The 27,018-nt window shown below is 38.6% G+C and overlaps 1 long non-coding RNA gene across 4 annotated transcripts in view; it reads left to right on the top strand.

The window, feature by feature from the left end:
• Window positions 1-26,499, top strand: part of LOC149127199 (uncharacterized) — a 44,840-nt gene extending 18,341 nt beyond the window's left edge. For 3 of the 4 annotated variants that reach the window (XR_016232860.1, XR_016232858.1, XR_016232861.1), the window contains one exon: window positions 26,080-26,499. This is a non-coding gene — a long non-coding RNA (uncharacterized LOC149127199). Of the gene's footprint in view, window positions 1-2,950; window positions 4,602-26,079 lie in introns of those variants that run through there. The other variant, XR_016232859.1, reaches the window with a different exon arrangement.
• The last annotated feature ends 519 nt before the right edge of the window (window positions 26,500-27,018 follow it).

Consider the following 27,018-nt stretch of genomic DNA (forward strand, 5'->3'; position numbering starts at 1 on the left):
GAGCAAAGCAAGTGAAAGTAGTTTTTACTAACAAATGGATACTCCAGTATGCCCGGAGGGCTCCCCAAGAGAAGCGGCTGTCCATGTCTGGGTACTGGACTTTTATATAGGATCTGTATCTCAATTGATCGATTCTGCATAGTTTCCATACACCAGGGGTCTGCTTTGTTTTTTATATGTCTCTTGCATAGTGGCCATGGTTCCTGACCCGTTAACAAATGTCACCATGTTGACCATTTGGGAGATATGACAGTTGAGAAATATTATTGAACTGATCAGTTAAGGCAGGTTACCCCTACCTGACTGATTACGAAGTGCTTGAGACCTGCTGCTTTGTGGGATGTTCTGGTATGATGCCAGAGCCTAGTTTCTCATATGGTTACCTGTGGATGTAGGATATATTGTGCTTTCTGACTGTCAAATCTTTTCACTTTCTTGGGGCAATGTCTTTCGTCTCATCAGAGGATAGCAGGTTTCACCATCAATAAGGAACACCTGTTTCCTTATTCCCACAGGGGACTTTCCTAAGTGCCTATTAACCCTTCTAACACCTCACAATCTTGTATTATATGGACCTATCGTTGAACATTTCTAATCCTTAATTTAGAGCTTTGAGTAAAAAACTCCACACGCACTAATAATTTACATTTTTAGAAAGTTAACCTTGTCCAATTTTTATTAAAATTCAACCAAGAATGCTGCCAAGTGAGCAGGGTGACAGAATTCAGAGCTGTGACTGACATGTGAATGCTTGAATAATTCAGGTGAAATCAACTTTTGGAAATAATTCAAAGCAATGATAAGATTTTTCCCATTTATTCACAAAACCTAATCAGGTATTTTATCTCCAAAATGCATATTTGTATGTGATGATTAATAAATAATAGCTTTAAAAAGATGAGAGAATAAAAAAATAGAAAAATCCTAAAACTGTTTATATTAATGTATTTTTGCAAAATAGACTCAAGCTCCTTGCAACACTGCTAATGAGCTCTCTTGCCACTTTTTTTGGTCAGGATTAGAGGTTTCCACTGAATTTCATTTTTCCCTTAAATCAATTAAACCTCTTTACAGCGAGTGGGCTGAATATAGTTTCTTTTAATCCTCATCAATTTGCCTTTTGGACATCTATATTCCTCAACTAATTTTTTTTTTGCCACTTTTCTTTTCAGCTATCTCTAAACTCCCATTTTTGAGTTTTTCAAACATTTTCTCCTTATTTAGGAAATAAGGCCCCTCACCCCTCTCTCCTGTCCCTTCTTTTGCTTTCATAAACCTATTTAGACATATATTTGACATATATTTAGACATATATATTGACCTATTTAGACATATATTTAACATTTGTTAAATGTTTGCTTATTGACATTGAAAGGAAACCCCTGGATATTTAGACTAGAAGCTGGTTAAGACACCTGTGTCCCATATCAGAGTACCTGGGGTTGAATCCTGGCCCCTGTTCCCAGCTCTAGCTTACTGGAAAAGCAGTTCTGGGGAGGCTGTGATGATGACCCAAGTAATTGGGTTACTGCCATCCATGGGGGAGATCTGGACTGAGCTCCCTGCTCTGAGTTTTGGATTAGTCTAAACACAGCTGGCTGTTGTGAGCATTTGTGAAATAAAACAGCATATGGAAGGTCTCTCTGTCTCCCTGCAAATCTTTCTCTTTGTGTTTCTAACATTTCATGGCTTGGGAAATTGTTACATAATATTAATCTTACATAAGTCTTGAAACTATAAAGATGGATTTATCATATAGATACTAATATAAAGTATGTTATATGACAAAATGGATAGTTATTTTACTTATAAATTTGTAAGGCATACTTAAGTATTGCTCAATCAGCTGTTCTAGTGATCTTATAGTAACATAAGTTATGCCATTAATTGTCCTCTCAGCAGAAACATCTTCAGGGTGCCTGATTATCTAATGTAATATAAAGAAAAGATCTAAAAAACTAAGGAACCTACAAGAATAAAGTATATATGTTTAGCAAACAATGTGCAAGTCACAGTTAAACCATAATTAAGTTCTCTAAGTGTCTACAGGGCCAAGTCAGAGTATTTAATAGATTCTATGAATTTTCCTGAAGTTATTAACAGAAAACTGTGGCATGTTGCTGAAAACATTTCTAGCATATTTACTGCGATGTGTATGGAGCATGAATATAAATCTACATAAACTGCTATGTAGTATTTAAATGTGTACTCCTGTCGGAATTAATAGGATACACAATCATTTTCTTGCTACTAAAAATGAGAACAAAATAAAGACAGGAGAAGCTAAATTCTCCCTAGCAAGTCAGCATTCACAATAAAGAAGGATAGGAGGGCATTTTCAAGAAGGCAGCATGAAGTCTAACCAGCCTAGTTCTCGACTGCCAATGACATATCCTTTGTCCTCCTCTGTCCTCCGGTTCCACCTGCAAAACAGATTCCTCCAACAATTTTACTTTCGGTTGTTGTTCATGTCAGCCAGAAAACTCTCTGAATCTTTTTGACACAGTAGGGATTTGTCCTATTCCTTTTCTACAAGGGGCCACCAATATGGCAGATGCTTATGAATCTTACAGTGAATACAGAATATCCATATAGAGCTAAGCATTTTTCCCCCAGGGGATTATTGATTTGTGCAGTGACTTTTGTCCTTGGTAAATCTCTTTTCAGTGGTGTGCAATTTTGTAGAGATAAGCCAAACTCCCAGGGCCTTTCTTCAATTAACACATACTTTATTGGAAAGATTGTCTTTCTCCATATGGCTTCCCTCTAGACAGAATGGGATTTTATAAAAATAAATATGCTAAAATGATAGGCTGTTGTCAACTTCAGACTAGCTTTTGATTAGGTTTACAATTAGAAATTTGGTTTTGTTAAAATTAGAAACCAAGTATTTATTATGGATGGTGACTTGACATGTTAAACCAGGTTTTGCATCTGTTTGTTGTTGTAGGGAGCTGTCCTGGGCCTCACGGGATGTTTTGCAGCATCTCTGACCTCTACCAACTGGACGCTGATAGGACCCTACCCCTCAGTTGTGACATATTTTCTAGAGATTGCCAAGTGTCCCCTGAGCAGCAAAATTATAACTCCCCACCCGCCACCCCAGGGTGAAAGCAACTATTCTGATTTCTTGCAAATCACAATGAAAATTTTGGATTCTTACAGCTAGAAGTCCTGTTCATCTGACCCAGGATGTTTCACTGAGCAAGGTTTTCAAAAACTGAGCTTCAGTTTCATCAGTAGACACCTAACTAGTCCAATTCTTCTGGTCCTGTGTGCTGTACTTATCTTTTCTGATGATGAAGTTTAGACAGTTTCTGCAGGGCATCTCCCTGCTTTACTAGTCGTGGATACCTCTTGGCACCCTTTGACCAACAGCAGCACTAACCTGGGTTTCTTCTTTTCTACCTGTGTTTCTAAATCTACAGATTCTTCCAGTTAGTAACTATGGATTGCCAATAGCTTAAAAAATGTTTAAAGGGATAACATCTGAAGTAATAGATAAAAATTCCAAATCTCAATGGCTTGTTGTCACACAAATTTATTTTTCATGTATCTGGACATGTCATAGTCCATTCACATGGGTATTTATGATTGGATACTTCATGTAATCCATATGATCCAGTTTACTTCTGTTTTGTGGTCTCACTTGTCTCTAGGCTCTTGAAAATTTAGTTTGAACATGATAAATAGAGATGATATGAAAGATATCCTCACATTTTAACCATTTCAGCCCCCACTTGGCAGGTAACACCCATTCTCGTTCCATTTTCTGGAACCCAGTCATTGACCATATCTAGTTGTAAGTCATATTGGGAAATGCATCAGGATATGTGGTCATTTGAAAAAAGAAACCGGTTTTGTGAACAGTCTCTGCCAGACTGAACTTCTCCCAGTCCATCTAGTCATGTGGCTTTCTTCTGGATTTACCTTCTTCTTGGCTATGCCTGGACAGAAGGGTCCATCAAAGCTCTTCCTTGATAACCCAAATGTCTTTGCTCCAAGTAGTATCCTAAGTGCTTGCTCATCAATTTTCTGCTAGTCTTTGCGGGTCATCTTGAGGATTTCCTTTTTTCTTACGGCCTACAAGCTGTAGAAATAAAGTAGTGGCTGATAAAAATGGACTCCCACTACTGCCTAATAATGTATCCTTTGTGGCTTTTGCTGAGAGCGCCCTCTCTCTGACTTTATCTTTACTATAAGCATCTCTGATGGTCTTTACCCTTCTTAAGCAAGAATGCCTTTACCTTGCAAAACTTGACAGATGGTTTCATCCTATTTTACTTTTCAACTGAAGAATACTGAAGGAAAAAAAAAAGAAAAAAAAAGATTACCCTTTCTTTCCTTTACTGCAAAGCCTTGCTGTGACTCATCTCTTCCTTTTCATATTTGTTGGAGGAAGAGGTGCTGTTTTTTAGTGAGATCACAGCCTACCAAACTGATACCATCACTGGATACTTCCTAGAACTACTTGCCACATTTGTCCCCACTGTCCCAGTACTTTTAATGGCTCTTCCTTGTATGTTTGTAGATGAATGTACAGCTGTGTGAGTGGCAACCTTCTAGAGTGAAAAATCTACTCTTATTTACTTATTTGTTTCTTCCCAATGGCATTTGTTGAGATTCCTGTAATTATAATCCTTTCCCTCCAGATTCACAAAAATCACACTCTTTAACATCTTCAAATCTCATAAAAAAGACTGGTTACTTTTCAAACCTTGTGACTTTTCCTCACTTGGGTATCTCTGTAGCCAAGTCTCTACTATCTACCTTCTGTTGCTTAAAATTCTTGTCTGAAGGGGCTTCAAAATTGTCATGGAAAATGTGCATTATCTTATAATTCTATTTTCCACCAAATTTTTGCAGTGTCCTCATATCTCTCAACACCTATCCCATCATCTTCTCCTCATCTCATCCGTTCCCCCGGCAATTCATTCTTTCGAAAGATCACGTTTACGGGGAACTCACTGAGCCAGGCTTTGGCAATCAGAGATGGTGATACATTTCCTCCCACACTCAGCTTCCTTCTCCCTTGCCTAACTTTGGGTATTTTCCAACATTTCAGGCTTTGGAACACCACTCCCCTATCTGTAATTTCACATTGGAAAACTCTCCCTTAAAGAGGAATAGTTTTTATAGCCCCATCTATTATAACTATGCAAAAGTGTCTTGTATTCTGAATTTAGCTTGTTGGCAAGGACCTGCACCATTTCCTCTCCTTGCTGTCCATTGTTATGAAAAATCAATGAATATATAATAAATTATGATACCTGCTGTTCACTCTGTTTCTATTCTTCTTAGTCTGCAACATTAGAATTTTATGTATTTATCATTATTGAAAATAGACTTGATTATAATTTATTAATATGAGAAAACCATAAAAAATACATCTAATCCCATCAACTAAATATAGGTAGTAATGTTATGTAGCACAGAATGGGCATTACTGATGTTTTGGGATCATATTCAGTATGCTGTTTCCAAATATACTTTTGCACTTCAAATGTCATGAGCATTTTTTTCCTTTTCCGTAGGTACATTTGAATGACTTCTAATGGTGGGTAATTTTCCACAATTTAATTAATGATTGTCTAAAGAATACAATTCCCTGAGCGGTAGACAAATCCTTGTTCACATCTTCATTTTTCCAGACACATTCCTAGAAGTGAAAGTGCTGAATGAAAAATCCTGCAGCATTGCTCAGAGGGAGCCTCCTTGGCTTCATGCGCCAGTGAAGCTTCCAAGAGGTTCTTGTTATGTTCCAAGCCCTATACTTCTGCGTCTCCCTTCTCCAATCTATTTTTCATTCTACTGTGTTAATTTTGCTTGTGCTGTGTTTGCATTTGACATTACCTCACTTAAAACCTCCCTCTCCAATTCACTCAGGACTAATGGCTAAGCTTGCTCTCTCTAGCCTGCTGGTCAAGACCTACCTCCTCCATACAAGTGCATGTGCACACACACGCCTTTCCCAGTAGAGTTTCTACTATACTCTCATGTGACTCTTCTACATTGCTCCAGGCTCCTGTATTCCTGGAATTATTTTATCAAGCCTGCTTCCATATTTTGGCATTTCCCCTTACCATTCAAAGAGCCAAAATGACATCAAAAAGTACACTTCAAAATCACACATATCCCAGTGGTGCCATTTCTTAAACCCTGATACATCCCTTCTACCACTAATTTCCCAGCTAATCAAACATCACCTATTAATATCCTGGAAGGTTGCAGTATACTAAGTCCCTATGGTTAGGACTGAAACAATTTTACCCTGTTAATCCTCTGAACAGGATGCCATGCGTTCTCTTTTTAGAGATCATAAGCGTATTCAACATTTATTGAGTACCTACTATTAGAAAAAGAGTTGAAGAATAGCGAGGAGGCAGTGTATGAATTTACAGCCAGACTGAATTTATTCAGAGCAAATAAATTCACAGAGGTGGGTGGCTAATTGCCCACCTGCACATTGAGGGAACGTGGGGCAGAAGGCTCCAACCGCCAGGGGGCCAGGCCTTTTACTATTTAAAGAGGACTAGGGATGGTGGTGGGGGTAGGGGGTGGCAGGCAGAGGGGCATTCCTAGAACTAGTCTTCCAAGTGTTCTGAGCAACTGGTCTTTCAGGTGGCCTTGGGGACAGGGGTATGAAGGCAATAGGATATGAGACCCAACTGAGGTTCAAGGGCAAGGGATACATTCCAATGTTCATCTCTTTTGGGCAATGAGCAAGAGTGGCTGAGGCTTATGTCCTTGTTCCATCACCTACTATGTGCCAGTCACTGTAGTTGCCTATAGGGATCCAGTGATAACTAAGTTATAGTTTCTGTTGGCATTGCCAACACAGTCTAAGAGTTGGTGTCAGCTTTCCAGACCTACCCATTTGAACATAACCCAAATAGTCATATTTGATATGAACACAAATATGTGCTATTATCACTACCTCTTTATGAAAACTACTTCTTGATAAACTTCTTTCATAAAGGGGTGAGAACCTGAGTAAGCACAGTGCAGTTTGCTATTTATGAAATTTAATTCTGTTCGACTGGGCCCATGCAATATGAGATATGGAAATATTCAAACAATTGCAGGGCTGATGGAACCTAATTTCACAGATAGCTTCTCAGTGCCAATTCTGTGGCTATCCATGGCAAGGGTAACTGCATTTTAAAGAAAAACACATAAATGCCTTCTTATATTCAAAGTTTATAGCATTAAATAAGATTTACTAAATGAAAGTAAATACACAGATTATGCAAAAACACATTAAAGTAAATGGAACTAAATTATAGCTATGAAGGAGTCACACACTAAATAGTAATAGCAATACTAATGTGATCACTTTTATGTCTAATCCTCAAAACATTAGAATAAATTCAATTTGAAAAGGTATCTCCTCTATGACAAATTCTTTAATTGAGAACACTGAAAATCACCACATTTCAATGGATACTATTACATTCTTTCCACTGTGAAATATGTATTTTTGTGATGACTTGCAATTTAAACCGTAAGGAAATACCTTAATAAAGATGTAAGTCTTGAGGGCCTTGGGTCAGTATTTCCCCAGGTATCAACACCTCCACAACATGAGCACAAAATATTGGATGATTAGGGAGATTTTATACTTTCATTTGTAACTAATAATTCATAGGAAGGAAAAGAAGACAAGTAAAAGGATTAGGCAAAAATCCAGCTAGGGATATAAATGTTTCTTTTGGCTCATTTAATGAAAAACTCAAGTCCGAGAAATTAGGTAGGGAGAGGAGGAATCTATGCTGTTAATAAATGAAGAAAGAAAAGAAGCATAATGATGATTTATTTACAAGTTCCCACATACTTAATGAAAAAATTTCTTGGGCACAATGAGATTTTTATCTCATTTATTCCTCACATTTTATCTTCTCAAGACAATCTAAGAGAAATATCAGACTCAATAACAATTATGTATTTTGGTTTTAATATACTATAATTGAAATTTTGAGTGATAATTTAAACTGAGGAAGACACATTTTTATTGTAATTCCTTCTTGATTTAATTCACTGGGAAGTTAGAAAATGTGGTGCTTTAAAGAATAGTTTCAAATAGCACAGATATAATAACTACTGAATACTATAAATATATATATATATGTATTTGCAAAAATAGATGGGTATAATATGTTAAGCAAAAGAAAACTTTTTGGCTGATAAATTTTGCTGCATCTCCAAGTCCATTTTTTCTTACATCACAAAATCTAGAATATCCTATAGTATTTCTGACATTTAATTTACTGCTTTTGTACTTCTTAAGCATCAATCTTACTTTGTCTTCTTGGTTTACGTGTTTCCACGATGAGGGGAACCCCATCTTCGATTGTGATTCATACACCTCTTGACCTGAATGGCGAGTCACCATCCATGAACACAAAGTGAGTCTGTTTGTGTGGTTGATCTCTTTTTTATAATCAGGCATAACATTTTTTTGAGAACTAGCTGGTTATTGGATCCATTCATCATTTTTGTTTTAACACTAAGATAATATTTACATGGTAACAATGCTTTCAGAAATATTCAGAACCCAAAACTCTTCCCTATGGTCAGAAGTGAAAGGCATTGGAATGGGAAAGCACTTCCTATGGGTGAGACTGTCTCAGGTTCCAGTTCTGGCCTAGTGGGTCCCTGCCTTCAAAGAGATGCTACACTGCCACTAGAAGCTCTACTTGGCTACAGGATGTTTTACAGTGTCAATGTTAAGAAACCAGATTAGCACTTTGTTTTGCCTTTATTTTTTTAAAGATTGATTTATTTGAAAGGTGGGTTACTGAGAGAGGGAGAGGTCTTCCATCTGCTGGTCCACTCCCCAAAGGGCTGTAACAGGTAGGGCTAGGCCAGGTCAAAGTCAAGAGCCAGGAACTCTATTTTCATCTCCCATGTGGGTGGTAGGGGTCCAAGCACTTGGGCCATTCTCTGCTACTTACCAGGCACATTACTGGGGAGCTGGATTGGAAGAGGAGCAGCTAGGACTTGAACACGTGTGCATATGGGATGCTGAAGTCACAAGCCTAACCCACCGTGCCACAACACTGGCCCCTTTGTCTTTATTTTTTTATTAGTATGACAGGCTCAGAGAATATGCTCCTCAGCTGTCAGCTTGTGGTCGTCATCACTCAGACAAGAGCTTTCTTGTGTTTTTATTTAGTGTGACTGTCTCTTTCCCTCTGAAACCTTGCTTCCATTTCATTTTCTCCAATAGAAACCCGAGTGCATCTATGTCGTTAAATATTCATTTATTCTTATAAAATGTTGATGAGTATATGTGTTCATAGTGTTACTTATCAAACTCATTCAGCTTTAGACATTTGACACTATTTGAGTAGTGCATACATAGCTAGTTCAGTATGAGTGATTTTAAAACTTTTGTTTTTGACTATAGAATCCTTTGTTGAAGTGAAATTTTATAGACAACCAGGCATGACAGATGATTGGCATCAGGGTTACTTTGTGCAGGCGTGTTGGGATAGAACCTCCTCAGTCTGCTTGGTGTTCTTTTATTTCCTAAAATAATCCCTGATATCCCTTGTTCGAATCCAGGGTTCTTTGCAATACAATCTAAAACTCCTACACTAGAGGCTTTCTGAATCTACCCTCTCCCTGCCAACACCTTTCCAAGATCTCTCCTAGGAAATGCAATACGAACTTGACTAAGCCTGAGCTCTCTGTCATGCTAATTACCTTTTGAGGCAGAGTTGTTTGGATGGCTTCAGTGGATCTGCTCAGCCTTCCATACACATACTAAGGGAATGTGTGGCAAAGGGCCTTATTTCAATTGACAAAGGATAGGATGCTGTGGTAGGTAGACTTTGATACAACAGGCCAATAGAGTGCTTTGGAAGGGAGTACACAATGCCAGGTTACTTCTGTTTATACACGTACGAAAAGTTCCTTCATTCTGTCTCCAAATAAACTTGGATATGAAAAGTTTGCACTTTGTGAAGCACCACAGAGTTGAAATTTATTAAAGTTTTCTGAAAATGCAAGCTTCAAACACACATAGCTGATATTTAAATGAAATATTCAATGTTTAAGTGAAAGTCTTTAAAAAATTGTTCCAGTTTTCTGCCTTCCTTCACAGTATAGTGAAAAGAAATATGAACAAACAGAGCTGTTTGCTCCCGCACTAAATGGTCCCAAGCTGCTGGAAATTAGAGTTAGTACATCTTCCTTCACGTTTCCTCTGTTTCTTTCGAGTTGTCCTTAAGTCTTGTTTTGTGGTCTAGTATTTGGCCTCTCCTGGCAAATGTTCCGTGTGCTGATGTGTCTTCTGCAGATCTTGGATGGAATGTTCCACAAATATCTTTTAGGTTCATTTGATCTATAGTCATTTAATTCTGATGTTTATTTTTTTCAAAGTATAGTTTACTTTGTATCAGTTTATAGGCTGTTCATATTTTTCAGAAAGAAAAGTTAAGAATACTCTTGGCAGGTGTTTGGCCTAGTGGTTAAATACTGGTTAAGACGCCCATATCCCACACTGGAGTATCTGAGTTCAAGTCTCAACTCTATTCCCTATTTCAGTCTCCTGTCAGTGCAGACACTGTGAGGCAGCAGTTGGTGACTAAATGGTTGGTTCTTACTGATTTGGGTTCTGGATGATTTACCTGTTGATGAAAGTAGTGAGTTCAAGGCCACAACTATGATCGTGATGGCAGTTTTCTCTTTTGGTCCTGTGTGTAGGACCTTAAACATCTTTTGCAATACTGGACTGTCGGTGATGAATTCCTCCATTTTTTGTTTGTCTTGGAAAGTCTTTATTTCTTCTTTGTTAATAAAGGATAGCTTTCCTTGCTGTATTATTCTTGGGAGACAATTTTCTCTTTCAGAATGTGGAATATATCAGTTCATTTCCTCCTAGCCTGTAAAGTTTCAGCCGAGAAATGTGCAGTTAGTCTAATGAAGGTTCTATTAAATTTGATTCTTCATTTTCCTCTTACAGTGTCAGAATGCTATCTTCGTGATGTACATTTGAGAGTTTGACTATAATACATGATTGCGGTCAGTCTAATTGGAATCCCATGGGCTTCCTGTACTTGAATGTTATATATTTTTCCATATTGGGTGACTTTTCAGGGTTTTTTTTTGCAGGTTTTCTTTACCCTTACTCTTTTCTTCTCCTTCAGGGAGGACCCCTTCCATCTGAATATTTCTCTGTTTAATGGTCTTGAAGGTATCTTCGTCTTATTTTTTTTGTCTGAGATATTTTACAAGGTTTATTTATAAATTCAGATTTTTAATTCTGCTTCAAATCTGTTGTTGAGATTTTTAAGTATATAATTTGACATATTTATTCTTTTTTTTTTTTTTTGACAGGCAGAGTTAGACCATGAGAGAGAGGCAGAGAGAAAAGTCTTCCTTTTTCCATTGGTTCACCCCCCAAAATGGCCGCCATAGCTGGTGTGCTGCACCGATCCGAAGCCAGGAGCCAGGTGCTTCTCCTGGTCTCCCATGTGGGTGCAGGGCCCAAGCACTTGGACCATCCTCCACTGCCCTCCTGGGCCACAGCAGAGAGCTGGATTGGAAGAGGGGCAACTGGGACAGAATCCGGCACCCCGACGGGGACTAGAACCCGGTGTGCCAGCACCGCAGGCGGAGGATTAGCCTAGTGAGCTGCGGTGCCAGCCCAGTTATTCTTTAGAAAGATTTCTGTTTTGTTCCTTTTCAAGATCTCTATCACTTTGCTGAGACTCTCATTCACATTCTGCATTGTTTTCTTTTGTTCAACTGCCTGTATTTTCTTGTATCTCCTTGAATAATATCCTTATAATCATTCTTTTGAATTCTTTGTCAGGGATTTTGTCACTCTCCTTTCCTTTGGAGTCTATTACTAAAGCATTATTGTGCTCCTTTGGAGACACCATATTGCCTTGCTTTTTCATACTTCTTGTATCCCTATGTTGATATTTGTGCATCTGGTGGATCAGTGATAAGCAAGCTTTCAAAAATTGTCTCTAAATTACACAATTCTGCCTGAAGGCTTCAGTGCCTCACGAATACATTTCACAATATTTAATGTTTTGATTTTGTAGCATCTGTTTTGGATGCTCAGAGTTTTTATTTCATTAACTTATGGTTCTCCTCTTCCTTTTGGACAGTTGCTAGCAGAGTGCCCAGGGGACTGAGTTGACCTTAACCATGTTCATTTTTGAAGGAAATACATACTCAGGCTCGTTGCTTTCCCAGCAGCCTCTGTTTCCCTTTGATAGCAGTTAATCTGAATTGGAGAGCCAGATCGTTTTTCAGTGTTACTAAATTATTTTGGTTTATTGAAGTAGTCAACCATCTTTTTCCACTTGACCATTAATTGTGGACTGTTGCCATAGAGTTAATCCTGAGCAGGTCTCAAATTCACTCCTGGAAAGCTTCTTAGATATCTTTTGTTTATAATTTGTTGCCTCACCTGTGATATATAAAATATAGTGACCATAAGAAATCTGTTTTTACTCAAGACCTTCAGTACAAACCAGAGTTTATTTTGTTATGTTGTTGTTGTTAATACTAGTTTCAATAAATAAATGCTCTTCAGAGGGTAAGTAAAATTTTCTGATGACTGTGATGTTGAGAGTTGGATTTCACCATGGTTAGTATCTTTATTAATGGTAATGTCAATGAAGCATAACACCTGCCTACTGAAAGGCCATGTGATAGCAACAAGATTCCTGTATTCAGCTCCATTTTATAGAACATGATTCAGTGCAGCGTGCCTCAGGGTAAGAGAACGTATAATCTCATTTAATGAATGTCATCAAAATCATTGCAGTAACAACACTGTGTGTCCTCAAAGAAGTGGTGGTCATATCAGTGTTCTGGAGCATATTGAGCTAATATATTACCATATTGCTTGTTAGCATATTGATGCTAAGATGAAAATTGCCAGCATTGCCTGTGTCACTCCTTGTTTTTACCTGGCCTGAGTTAACTACTAGAAGACTCACACACAATCTACTATTTTGGTATTTCTTTTTTTTTTTTTCCATTTCCAAACTATTGGTTGCTTACTTCTGCTTTTAAGTTATATATATGTCATATATATGTTATGGTTTCTGGTTTCATGCTGGTATAAATTACTGGAATAAAAATGTGACAATCTACTTGTCTTCAACAAGTTTCTACAAATCTCTTCAGAAAGCAGTGAGAAAGTGGAACACTGTGAAGTTTCTAAAGAAGGACAAATGAGATAGAGACTCTATGGCAAGCATCCATAAGTTATGGCTAAGTGAAAAATGACAGTTTTAAAGCAATATTATTATCCCATATTTGTCCATCAATGACACATAGAATAACAATGCTATTATGATTTAGATAGTGTTTTGCAAGTCCTATAAAGGCCCATGTATTAAGGACTTGGTCCCCAAGATCTCATTTTAATGGTTAATGGGTTAATGTTAATGGTTGATAGATTAAGATGGAAGCTCAATCCAGTTATGGTATCTGGGAGGTGAACTTAGTGGGAGATATTTAGTTCATTGAGAGGCATGTCATACAAAGGTAGTTCCCAAGAGAGTTGGTGAGAAAAGCGGTCTGGCCCTAGCTTCTCTCTCTTTTGCTTTCTGGATAGCTATATGATCCTCCATCCACATGTGTTCCACCACCCATCATTCTCAACAAATGTCAGACTAATGGGGCTAACCAAATTTGGACTGTGAGTCTCTAAAACTATTAACCAGAAAAAACCTTCCTTCTTAAGAAGCTCCTATCAGTTATTACAGTTGTTGTGATGAAAAGTTGACTAATGAAGTTTACAGGTCTGCATTGGATATAATCATCTAAAAACATATGGAAACAACCATGTCTGGGGGAAAAATCATGCCACTGCCAAAATTGATATAATTAAAAGAAAGTGGGGACCATGAGGGATGGATTTGAGGAACACATAATTCCATTTTGCATTACTTTAAATAAGAATGACTTATTTATTATAAAATAATAACATTTGGGAGGTTATTTCATAGAAAAAATAGACAAGCAGAATAATGGATTTTTCTGGATGCATAAAGAAAGAATGGCACAAAATGGATCGGTTTTCCTGGACAGCCTCTCTCCATGCCAGCAATACCATATTCTATAGGCTCAGCACTGCAACTGTCTAGCTGCAAGTACTTAAGTGATGGGATTGAAGGATAGACTTTCTGTCACCCTCCAAATCACTGAAAATAATTGGACTGACCTTCTGATTGGCCCAGAAGAAATTTTCACAGAGCAGTGTTGACCCAGTTCTCTGTAGTCATTTTCTCTCAGTGGCTGGGTTTTCTGTATTTAATTGGATTTGATAGATAAACACAGTGGAGTTATATATTTAGAATCATGTCTGTCTTGAGTTGAGTTCTCTCCCTGCATGCATGCATGTGAGGTTGGCCTCATACTGACCAACAGAAAATGACCCAGTGTTATTTTTCAGACATTGCTTTGGAACATCCTGGTCTGCAAAGTTGAGATCCCAGCTGATCCAGCATTACAGTTACCATGAGATGTTTACAGAGTTTTGAGTATAGAAAGAAGTTCCTTGACCCATTTACTTAAGAAAGGAAGGAAAATGTCTTCCCTGTCCATGTGTTAAGCACAAGAGAAATAATACAACTTTCTTATTATAGATGGAGATTACAAAGCTTTCTTTGAGTTTAGAAAGTATAAAGGGTGGGGCCAGCATTGTGACTTGGGGAGCTGGGCTGCCACAAGCAGTGACAAAATCCCATATCAGAGCACTGATTTGGGTTCAGGCTGCTCAACTTCTGATCTAGCTGATGGGAGCACAGCCTCATAAGCTTCCTCATTCAAAAATGTTGGGCTATAGAAACTCCATACTGGTGGTAGGAGAAGAAAAAACATGACCATCTTATCAGGCTACTGGGTAGTATTTATTAAAAATGAAAATTAGGGGCTGGCATTGTGGCATAGTGGGTAAAGCCACTGTCTGTGACACTGGCATCACATATGGGCACTGGTTGAGTCCTAGTTGCTCCACTTCCAATCCAATTCCCTGCTAATAGCCTGGAAAAGGCAGAGGAGGGTGGTCCAAATGTTTGGGCCCTGCTACCCATATCAGAGACCTAGATGAAGCTCCTGGCTCCCAACTTTTGCTTGGTTCTTCCCTGGCCTTTGTTGCCATCTGGGAAGCAAACCAGTGGATGGAAGATCTTTCTCTCTCCCTCTCTTCAGTAACTATGAGTTCAAATAAGTAAATAAATGTTTAAAATGAAAATTAGCATATGTTACTATTTCATATATCTGTGGCTACATTAAAATTTTCAAAATTTAGTACTTAAAAAAAATCTTCTACCATGTCTCATGGTCCTATGTGTTAATTGGGCTAAGCTAGGTAGTTCTTGTTGGGGTTTCTTAGTTACAGCCAAATGGCAACTAGGATTGGAGTTATACAAAAACTAGCCCTAGAGGAGCATACAAGATGGTTTTTCACTCAGAGCATGTTTGATGCTTCAGTGACAATAGCTGGAACGGGTATATATACATATATAGACTAGCAGACCTCTCACTGAGCTGGCATGACTTATTCACATGGCTGGTTTGGGCTTCCTCAAAGCAGGGAGTCATAGAGTTCCATACTTGTTAGAGAATGGCCTTCTTGGAGCTGGTGTTTCAAGGGTGAAAGCCCAAGTGAAAGCTGCAAGGTGTCTTCTTTGGGTCCAGTCTTAGACCTTGAAGAGCATCATTTGTGCTGCACCCTGTTGATCAAGGAAATCACTAAAGCCAGGTACATTTCCAGAGAAATGGGAATTAGACCATTGATTTGAGGAGTATCATTTTATAGAAGGGTAAGGAATTTGTTGTAACAGAAATAACAAAACCACTTCTAGGCCAAGCAAACCAACTTCAGAGATTTTTTTTTTACTGCACTTAAATTGGAGTCAAAGGCAATCTTTCTAATTACCTTGTGAAAATGAACATAGGAAATGACACATAGAAAAGTATTCATCACAGCATTGTCTTTATTCTCCAGCATAAACTAAAATCAACTAAAATGCCCATCAATTCATGGATTAGTAAGTAAATTGTGGTATTTTTTTGAGAGAAAAACAAATTTGATACATGGTGCAGCGAAATTTATGTAATATGACAAAATTTCCATGCAATATGTATCTCTATACAATATTTCAAAAGCATGGATAAATGGTCTAGAAAGAGATGGTAGCAAACTGGGATTTTAGTGAGAGTAGAAGGAATGAAATTCATTGGGGAGTTAGCCTTAAATGTCATGTATCAATTTTTGAAAAAGAAAATCAATGTGATCTTGACCAAGTAAAAATTAATTAAAAACACACAGAATATACTTGAGCAGTTTAAGTACTAAAGGTTGTTTTTAACCAAATGCAGATGTTAGGCAATATTGAATTAGTCAATTTCTTTGCCAGGGAGTTTCTAAAAAGTTAGATATGTAGATAAAATATATTGCGGTAGAAATGATTAATGCCCTTTCATGCATGTAGAATTGGATTATCCTTAAAGTTATGTGCATTGCTTTGTCATATATATATACCCGTTCCAGCTATTGCCACTGAAGCATCAAGGTAAGAATAGGTGAAGTGCTGTCTTTTTCTATAGCCGAGATCTAGAAACATCTTTTTCAAAGGGAAAACATTTTTTAAAAAAGAAAATAAAAAGTTGCCACAACTGACACATAGGGAAATTGCCTTCTCATTTTGATTTCTCGCCAATGTCTCTTCCTCTCATTGTTTTCTCCTATTTTTACCCAAACCCAAGTCTCTGATAGTGTTCTAGAGGCCTAACACTGGCTTTAAGTCTGAAGGGACCTGATAGTCAAGCAAATGTAGGTGCTGAGATTTGCACAATGAAGCATACTTTACGGAAAGTGAACCAGCTCCCTTTCAGTGCCTTTCTTTTCAATGTCTTCGTTTTGCCCCTGGGATTTGCCTCTCCAGATGCATTATCTTTCCCTCCCCCCTTCTAGGCTGAAGTGTATGGACTTCATCATGAGGGTTATCATGGCCTCTGGATTCTGACTGGAGTTGAACAATGGGAAGTGGGTGGGTGGGGAGAACAGTCTAACATCAGAGAAAAGGACAATGAGGACAAAGTTTTAAATCTTCCCATGGAAAATTGCCCTTGGCTAGCTGTGTCCCTTTACAGAAGGTCACCCCAAGGGCAGGATCTCTAGAGTATTCAACTCTCTCTCAAGTCCTTCTTCCTTCTGCCCTAAAGGGTGGTAGTGACTTGGCTGCTACTGCTCCCAGTTACTGCATTGCCCCTTGGTGTTACCCAACACTTACACATTTGTCATGGGTTCTGATAAATCCTTTTATCTCATTTTGATCTAATTTAAGTGTGCCTTTTTTTTTTTTAGGGATATGAGTGATACACAGGGTATGTAAGTGGTAGGGCATATTACCAGCCTTTCATACAAAAGCTTTCAGAAAAACAATATCTACCTCCAACCATTTCTTCAGTTTTTTCTTATATACCATGATAAAAACATCTAATATGTACTACAATAATGTATGTATTTTTTTTGCTAAGAGTTTTTGATATAAAATAGTGGCTGCTATAGGGGAGATGAGTAGACTTAATGTATCATAACAGGCATGGGGATAACTGAAGAAGTCTGAAAATGAATAATCTATCTGGAGTGTTACAGAACAAGTGATGTCAATCAACATTTAAGGACATTCTCACAAAAGGCAGATATCAACCCATTCCAGCGTGGACAGTGGAAGGGGCAAAGTTCAGCTGGGGAGACCTTCAAGAAGAGTTTGCTTATTGAGTTCGCTTGGTTAGAGCCAACTTCTTAGCACTGAGTTTGATGCAGGGCACCTGCTTGTTTTCTACCAGGTCTTAAAAATCAATTAAATACTGAAAGACTTCACAAGCCAAATGTACCATTGTTTGTATGGTTTCCCAGGGTTTTAGAGATACAATAAGGAAGTGGGTGGGCACTATGGGTATTTGGTTCCTCATTTATTTTCTAAAAAAGGCAAGAAAGTCCTGGCTTACAGAATTCCACTTTTGTATCTAACTCCAGGGAATGAGATGATTTCAGACAAGAGCCTACTTCCTTATGATAACAAAGATTAGCCAGGGAGCAGTAGTATTGGTTGAAACCATAAATAATCATAAACAACTAGCAGCTGTTGAACATTCTGTTATTTAGGATTTTTTCCTTTTCAAGTAACAGAATAGTCAATTAATGTGACTGAACAATAAGAACATTTAGTTTTCTCATATACTCAAATGTCAACATGGAGGTGGTTTCAGAGCTGATTGATAGAACTCAAAGAGGTCCAGCCCCTTGGATGGGCTTCTCTGTAATAATCTTAGCTTATTCTGTGATAATTGCAGCAAGATGGAGACCACAGGTTATAAAACCAGTATCTGGGTTTGTGGGGACTTTTGAGTCTCTCCTTCTTTAAAGAGAAAAATCCAGTAAACTCTTAGCAGACTTTCCTCAAGTTTTATCCTTTGGGACTGTCTTAAGTTTTCCTGTAACCACTTACTATCAGAAGGGTTTCCCATCTATGAGGTTAGGTTGATCTTCTCCAAAATCATTGCTGACCCATACCAGGCGAACACCTAATATCTACTGGTTGGTGGAAGGATTCAGGGGTAGGTAAACAGAATTATCTGCTACAAACTCTGTCTATGGGACAGACATGCCGGTAAACATTTTACAAGGCATTTTTTCATTTAATCTTGTGCTCAACTTAGTACGATTTATAGTGGTAGCCATATATGAAGAAACTGAGACATAGAGGGACTTACAGAACTCACTCAGGATAATAACATAGCTAGTAATTCATGGAGTGGAGAATTGTTAATTCATGAGACCTTTATTAAACACTTGTGGTGTTCAACGACAATATGAAGAGAGGTAAAGGATAATACTTGTTCTCAAGATGTTTATAGTGTAGTGGGGGAGTTTTGATGGGCAAACTAATGACAGTACTAAGGACAGCTGATGTAAGTGTGTACCAACTTGCTCAGTGGTACCAAAGAGAAGATCTGAAGAGATTTCCCTATAAATATTTCCCAGGAAGGTTGATTTTCCTGGTAAACTAGACTAGAAAACTATCGGCCACACATAAATATGGACCAGGTTGGAACATGTCAAACCAAGCAACAGCATTGGAAATGCACTGCTCACATAGGAAATAAAGTTCCATCTCTGTCAAGCTTGTGACTGTTAGTTGGAAATGGTGTCTCTCGGAGTATTAGAGAAGATATAAGATGCAGTGATCCTAAACCAATTTAGAAATATGCTCCTGCAACTTTGGTAAAAGGACTGCTTCCAAATTACATGAAAAGTAATCTCTCTTGCGTTCATGGAAATTCAAAGACCGGTAAATTTTCTTTCCTGGATAGATTTTTTAGACAACTCCAATCTTTTCTCAGAAAATGTAACATATAGTTGTAAAACTTAAATAGTATAAAATTTTATCATTTTCCTATGGAGCAAATTTCCAAAAAGAAAAAATTTCTGATATTTTTTTCCAGGTGATTCTAGATATATTTTGTAGAAATTTATTCAAGGAATGGTAAGAGAGAGGTAAGAATTAATTTAGAAAACCCTGAGGAGACATTTTTAACTAAGATAATTTCAAAAGCATTAAACCTTCAGCAGTAACTTAAAAAGAAGACCAGTTTATTTTTTGCATATGAAGTAATATTCCTCAAAGATAAAAATCATTTAGTCAAACACCACAAATTACCACAAGGAACAATAGCATTTCCCCTTGCACCTTTATGTTGTGTAGCCGGTTCCATGTGATAACCTTTGCCTTTTCTACATGAGAGTTAATGACTTCTAAAGGACTACCATATCAGTCAGCACCCCCTTGATAGACTTTCCTACCATTTTCTTGTCCCAACCCACCCTGTGCCTGGGCCAAGAATGTCTGTGTATATTGGTTGGCAGCTCAGACTTGGGGAGTTTGGTCTTTAAGCACTAACAGCTGTAAGAAACCAGCCAATATATTTAAGAGTGAGGGGAAAAGAGTGGTTGAGTACAGAAGGGATTAGAGGTTGGATCTCTGAATAGGTTATATTTTGTAATTTAAAAAACTGTAGTTTTTTTTTTTTTTTTACCAATGATTCAGCTCAGCTTTTTAATTCATTTTCATTAATTTTTGCCATAACATACTGAAATCTGGTCATTATTGTTGACACCTTTCATCATTCCTGGGCACTCAGTCCTTATTGAGATGGCATCATTCAAAGAGGCCTACAGGCACCAGTAAATGGGCACACATCTGATTTCTAAAATCACATCGTCCCTATGATAGATCCAGAACAAATCAAGAAGATTTACATCCAACTAGACCACGTCTGGTCATGAAGAAAGTCATAGAGGTGACACAACAAACAGGGAGGAATATAGTTTTGGTACACCACAACTTTATCAGCCTATAAATTATTTAAGAGAACACTCATAATTCAACAGCAATTTGTTGAAGATCCTGAGAAATAAGTTTCATTTCCTCTTTAGAAATGACAATAAGTAATCAGGTTTGTTTGTTTGTTTGTTTTATCACAGAAGCCTCACTTGGAAATACGTTAACTGAGGTGTGAATAGGTTTGTGCTGTCTGTTACACAGGCAAAAGGTGGTAATGGACTCTGCAGTCTGCCAACATGAAGTTACTAATCTTACTTTTCTTTTTTTTTTTTTTTAATTTTTTGACAGGCAGAGTGGACAGTGAGAGAGAGAGACAGAGAGAAAGGTCTTCCTTTGCCGTTGGTTCACCCTCCAATGGCCGCCGCGGCCGGCGTGCTGTGGCCAGTGCACCGCGCTGATCCGATGGCAGGAGCCAGGAGCCAGGTGCTTTTCCTGGTCTCCCATGGGGTGCAGGGCCCAAGCACCTGGGCCATCCTCCACTGCACTCCCTGGCCACAGCAGAGGGCTGGCCTGGAAGAGGGGCAACCGGGACAGAATCCGGCGCCCCGACCGGGACTAGAACCTGGTGTGCCGGCGCCGCTAGGCGGAGGATTAGCCTAGTGAGCCGCGGCGCCGGCCCTACTAATCTTACTTTTCAATGATGAGTGTCCTAGTACATCATAAGCATGAGAGTGAGCAGGAGTGATGATAGAATGAGTCCCATCTCAGAGGGGACTCTGGCACAACTGACCTTGGCCAGTTATTTGAAAAAACTAGGAGTGGACACGGTTGCACCCTTTGACTTACCCCACCTACCCTGCCCCCCATAGAGTTTAATTCATCCTAAATTAACCAGAGTTTGGAGTCAATGATGTGCTTCTGATGGATGTTCACTGGAAATTCTGTTCCACAATCTTTACTCTGCCTCCTTCTGGTTACATTCCTAACACACCACGAGTGATCAGAATGTTCCTGAGACCCAGTAGCATCTTCACCCACATTGAAGCACCAGAGGAGATCCAAGTATAAAAATATATGCACTGTCCTTATGGAGACTTGATCTTATGGTGCAAATACGACCTAACATAAGGAACATTTAGAGACCAGATAGTAGATAATAAGATGTCAAATGCAGGTGACATGAACTTGTTTTAGAATACAGACAAGAGAAGTTCTTATAAGCTGAGGCAGACAAAAATGGCTTATTGAGGGTGGTGATTTGAATAACACTTTAAAAACAGAAGAGATATTAGATCAAAAAGAAAGTGGAAACTTGATGAGGTAAAAGTGTGGCAGTGAGTGATCAAAAATCGGATTTGAAAAGCATGTGTTGCTGGAGACAGAGCTGAGTCTGAACACCAGGACTAAAGTCTCTGAATCCCCGTGAACATTCCAGGGTCTTCATAGTTTATTGGTGAGTCATGCCAGGCTTCTTGCTGATATTAATCCTCTTGGGAGCTGTGACCAAGAGTTCTCTATCTTTCCTGCTTGTTGCAAAGGCAATTTCTCCACTGGGATATGCATTCCATTCCTTTTATCTTCTCAAGGCATCAAGTCCTTAGTTGGCATCCAACTCCTTTGTATCCATTGTTTCCTGCTCTGATGAGTTCACACATACTCTCCTATCTCCAAATCGTAGCAACAAGAGTACACTTACATCAGGAGTCCTCCTATACCTATCACTCCCCATTTGGTCTCCTGTTTGCAGAACAATGTACTGAAGGAGTTACTATTACCATCGCTCCTTTTCTTCCCGTCCCTTCCCTTCTTTACTCACTACAGTAGATCTTCTTTTCCTACCAGTCCTGAGAAGCTGCTCCTGTGAAGGCGTGGAAGAACTCTATATCAGCAAATTAAGGATTATTTATCGCCCTCGTCTTTCTCAGTCTTTCTGTGTATTTGGACACAGTTGGCTCTGCCTGCCTTACTCAGACATCTTCTTCTGTTAGTTTATGTGATACAATATACTATTTTCCTACTCCACAACTTCTGTGTTAAGTTTCCTTTTTAGACACCTTCTCATCTCATTTCTTCTTTCGAGTTGTTCACAGCAGTCGTAGTTTCCCAGTTTTTGTCTCTTATATTAGATGGCCTCATCTGTTTCATGACTATAGATTTATGTGTGTGTGAGTGTGTAATAGCTTGTAATGTGTGTTATATAACCTTTATATCTAGGCTAACTTCATTCTCGAGTTCAAGATTCATGTATTAGCTATCAAATATCATTATAGGGCTTCTAAACTTTAGCACATCTAAGTCAGAACTATTGATTGAGTTTCTCCCCTTTGGTCCTCTATATAGTATACCACCATTTATCAACACTAACGTCAAAAGCCTAGGAGCCAGTTCTTATTTATCACTTTTGTTACTTTCACAGCTATTTCTTTTTTTAAAACATATATTTATTTATTTGAGAGAAAGAGTTACATGGCATCAGAGAAAGAGAGAGAGAGAGAGAGAGAGAGAGAGAGAGAGAAAGGGAAAGGTCTTCCATCTGCTGGTTCACTCCCAGATCAACCAGAGCTGCACTGATCCAAAGCCTGGAGCCAGGAGCTTCTTCCAGGTCTCCCACATGGGTGCAGGGACCCAAGGACTTGGGCCATCTTATACTGCTTTCCCAGGCCATAGCAGAGAGCTAGATTGGAAAGCGCAGCCTGGAGTCAAACCCACATCCATTTGTGATACCAGCATTTCAAGCTGTGCCAGCCCCTCACAGCCGTTTATAAGCATCTCCTTTTGACTCTATCTCCGGAGCATATGTGAAATCATCCATTTTTTCATTTCCATTACTACCCCACTGGTACAAGCAGCCATTAGTTTTGCACTCATCTACTTCAGTAACATCCATATTGGTTTCCCTAGGACTGATCTTCTTTCTGTATAATCAGTTCTCTATGCAGCAATTATCTTTTAAAATGTAAGATAGCTCCTGTCACTCTTCCACTTAAAAGTTTCTCCAATGAGTTGCCAGTTGCACTCAGAGTAAACGCTGAGCTCCCAATCATGTCCTGCATGCCCCTAGAGCATTCTTCAGCTCCCAAGGCTCTCCTCTTGCTAAATATGCTCCTGTCACATAAAACCTTCTGTACCTTGAACACTTCAAACTCATGGCCTCTGAAATATTTCAGACACATGGCTGATGCCTTCTTATCTTGCAGACATCAGCTCATAAGTTACCATCTCGCCAAGACCTTCCCAGATGACTGATTTTTAATTAGCTCTCTTCTTGTTTCAAGTTCCCAATAAACTAGATACTGTCTCTCATACTTCTCAATTTTTTTTCCTTCGGGTGACAGGTTAAACAAGAAAGGGAAAAGTTGAGAGTGGCAAAAAGAGAAAATATCTACCAACTGCTTTGATTTAGTTTTTGTTGAGGTTGTTGTTGGTAAATAAAATTATTAAAAATGTTGGAGACACAATCACATGGGTAGCCTCTCAGCTCGAAAGTAATATTTTGCAAGAAAAAAAAGAAAAGATAAAAATAAAATCATCTACCTGGATAGTCCTGTTGTTTAATTTTCTGTTTTTTTTTTCAATCAATAAAAATAGTCTGAGTTTATAAGCTTAATCAGCTTCATTAGGTGGAAACAAAATATTAAGGCACTAAGATACCTTCGTGACTCAGTTGATCAGAAAACATTCACATCAGTCTTCTAGATTCCCACAATTATGGAGTTAGCTTGTTGCAATATTTGAATTAGCAAATACTGTGTATTAGGTGAAATGGAAAAAGCAACAGATTCAACATCACTGAATGTTTTCCTCACATATTACAACAGGCAGATTCACAGTTCTTGCTGTGGTATGTCACGGTCAACTTGATGAGCTCACAGAACCTCAAAGCGTGAATTGTCTGTGGCAGAGTCTCTACATTCATGTTTTTTGCTTGGTGGTCAAGTCACTTCTTGCATGGTTGCTGGACTGATAGGATGGGTTCTAAATATCGAGAAAAGTTTTCCCAAGGGTTGAAAGCCATTCTTGTTTGTCAGAGACTAAGTTTCTTGATGGGAGTGTCTTTGTATCTTACAGTAGCATATGGAAAGTGGTGAGGGGTTGTTGCTAGTCCCATGGATGTGGTAACATGACAGATGCTCTCTTTCCACCTTCTGAATCAGCAGGAAGAGCCAGTTTTTTGCTTGTCACTGGGGAAGCTTACGGTGGAGGATGAAAAAACAGGAGACATCAAGCAAATTAATGTTTATGATACTCAAACTACTTCCTGATACATTGAGAAATCACTGGTAATAGTTAAAATAATGCAAAGAAATTTATAGCTAACCAACAGAACTGAAAACTCTACGGCAATGTAAAACCAACAAACAAAAAACTTGGATGCATGCTTTTCTTTCCTTTGCAGCCTGACTTTGTGTCTTCTCTCTTTTTTTCCCTAAGGAATAAAGACATAATAGAATTTTCAACCTTCAAAAGAGAATTTTCAACCACCCAAAGGTGGCTAGGAACTTGGGAATGTAAACCCAGGCCTCTCAAAATCATATTCCTAATTCCGGTTCTGGATTTCTTCTCCCAGTTGTATTTTCAAATTTTATGAAATCTTAAGAAACTGTAGGTGTGTCTTTACAAAAAATAAATTGGAAAAATAATCCATAGGCACATGAATAAAAGTGATCTGAAATTCACATTTCTACATTTTTTTCAGCTGTTTTCCCTTTCTTTCAGTAAATATTCAAATGTAAGAGTCCAAGGCAAAGGGAACACATTTGCAGAATGTTATGAGAGGGATATTACTTAGTTGATCAACTTCCTGAAGCAATGTAGCAAGTTTCTTGTGCCACAATGAATCCCAGTACGGAACTAACAGGTTTTTTTGTTTTGTTGTTGTTGGTAGTTGTTTTCAAAAAAATCAATCATGACACAATTTTAGTTAATGTTTTCTATAGGAGATATAAAAAATAAGCCCTGCTAATAAAGCAATCAATGTCAGGAGCAATCCCTTAAGACTGATGATTTGGTTCCTGTTGGAACCTGGACAAAGAGCCAGCTGCTCTCCATCTTCTGAAAACAATAAAAACGGTCCCGGGTCTTAAACACAATCACGTCAGACAGCCCTGGCAGAGATGCTCCTTCTGCTGCTACTGTTGCTGCTGCACTTTCAGAAGAGAGGAGAGAAAACACCACTTTGGTCAATTGCTGTTGGTTTATTTATTTCCATTTATTTATTTCCATTTTTGGGAGAAGATTATGTTAAAAATTTAAACAGACGTGACAAAATACAGTGGCATGTAAAAGAGGTATGTTCACCAAAATATTATTAGATGGTAGGAGTATAGGACATTCAGATGCATTGTCCATCACAAAGTTAGTCATTATACTCGATTAGCTTGAAAGGGTGAGAGATTGTCAGCAAAGCAGGGTTGCACAAGTAAGGAAATGGTTAATTTAATTATTTAATTTCTACTCAGTTGGTTCTACAATCCTTAAATTCTGTTCAAAAGAATAGGAAATAGGGGGAGATACGATAAGAATTTTATGAGCATACCTTTATAACACCTTCAATGATAAGACCTCATATGAAAAATAAGAACTGGGTACAGGAAGAACAAACCGGGAGAAAATATTTTCATTTATCCAATGAATGCTTACATGGTGCTTGTGTGTTAGTTTGGGTTAGTGTGGGCAGGGTACAGAGGCTTCAACATCACTGCCCAGTGCAGGTGTTTCTGACTTGCTCTGTGTGGTCCCCTCTCCCCAGATCCTGGTGGTCTGCACTGCCACTGAATGCCCAGGAGTCCTGCCCAGACCCCTGGAGTGAGTAGGACTGTGAAAGGAGCTACTCTGCAAGGAGAATCATCGGGAAGGAATTTGGAGCCACTTTTCAACTGTGGACTTCAGCCTGCCAGACGTCACCCGGACTCAGCCCCATCATCTCAATGGTCCCTGAGATCAATATGTGCAAGTCCCTCAGTCAGGTGGGCAGACCTCAGACAGTGTTTGATTCTTGCTCTAAAGCACACAGGGGTATCTCTTTCTTAGACCCAAACTGAGATTAAGCCTTTAAGAGGGCACAAGATTTTTTTTTCCCAGAGCATCCCCGAGGACATTGCAATTGAGGAGGTAGATTTTTAAAGAACAGTCTTATAATTGGTGAAGAGGTTATTTCAGCATGCATCTCCCATGTCTTCCAAAAATACTCAGGATGGTGCTGCTTCTGCTGCTGTTGATCTGCAGTGACATCATGGTGGTTCCTGTGCTAGAGGTTTTCCTGTTTTATTTTATGTCATTTGATCTTTGCAAGATTTACAAAGCAGAAATCAGTTTTCATCATCATGATCATTATCATTTTGCAAATTTAAAAAGTGAAATTTGGAGCAAGGAGGTAATTTGTTCAAGGTTGTGTATTTAGTCGAACTTTAAAACCTATGTACCCTTTTACTAGCTGATTTGTCCTTGTAAACTACCCTGCATCCATCCCAGCTTTTCTTTTTTTAAAAAAAGATTTTATTTATTTGAAAGAGTTATACAGAGAGAGGAGAGGCAGAGAGAGAGAGAGAGAGAGAGAGAGGTCTTCCATCCGCTGGTTCACTCCCCAATTGGCCACATTGGCTGGAGCTGTGCGGATCCAAAGCCAGGAGCCAGGAGCCAGGAGCAGGAGCTTCTTCCAGGTCTCCCACATGGCTGCAGGTGCCCAAGG

Source organism: Oryctolagus cuniculus, chromosome 4 (genome assembly GCF_051225735.1).
Source record: "Oryctolagus cuniculus isolate XC-2025 breed Fujian yellow rabbit chromosome 4, ASM5122573v1, whole genome shotgun sequence".
NCBI lineage: Eukaryota > Metazoa > Chordata > Mammalia > Lagomorpha > Leporidae > Oryctolagus > Oryctolagus cuniculus.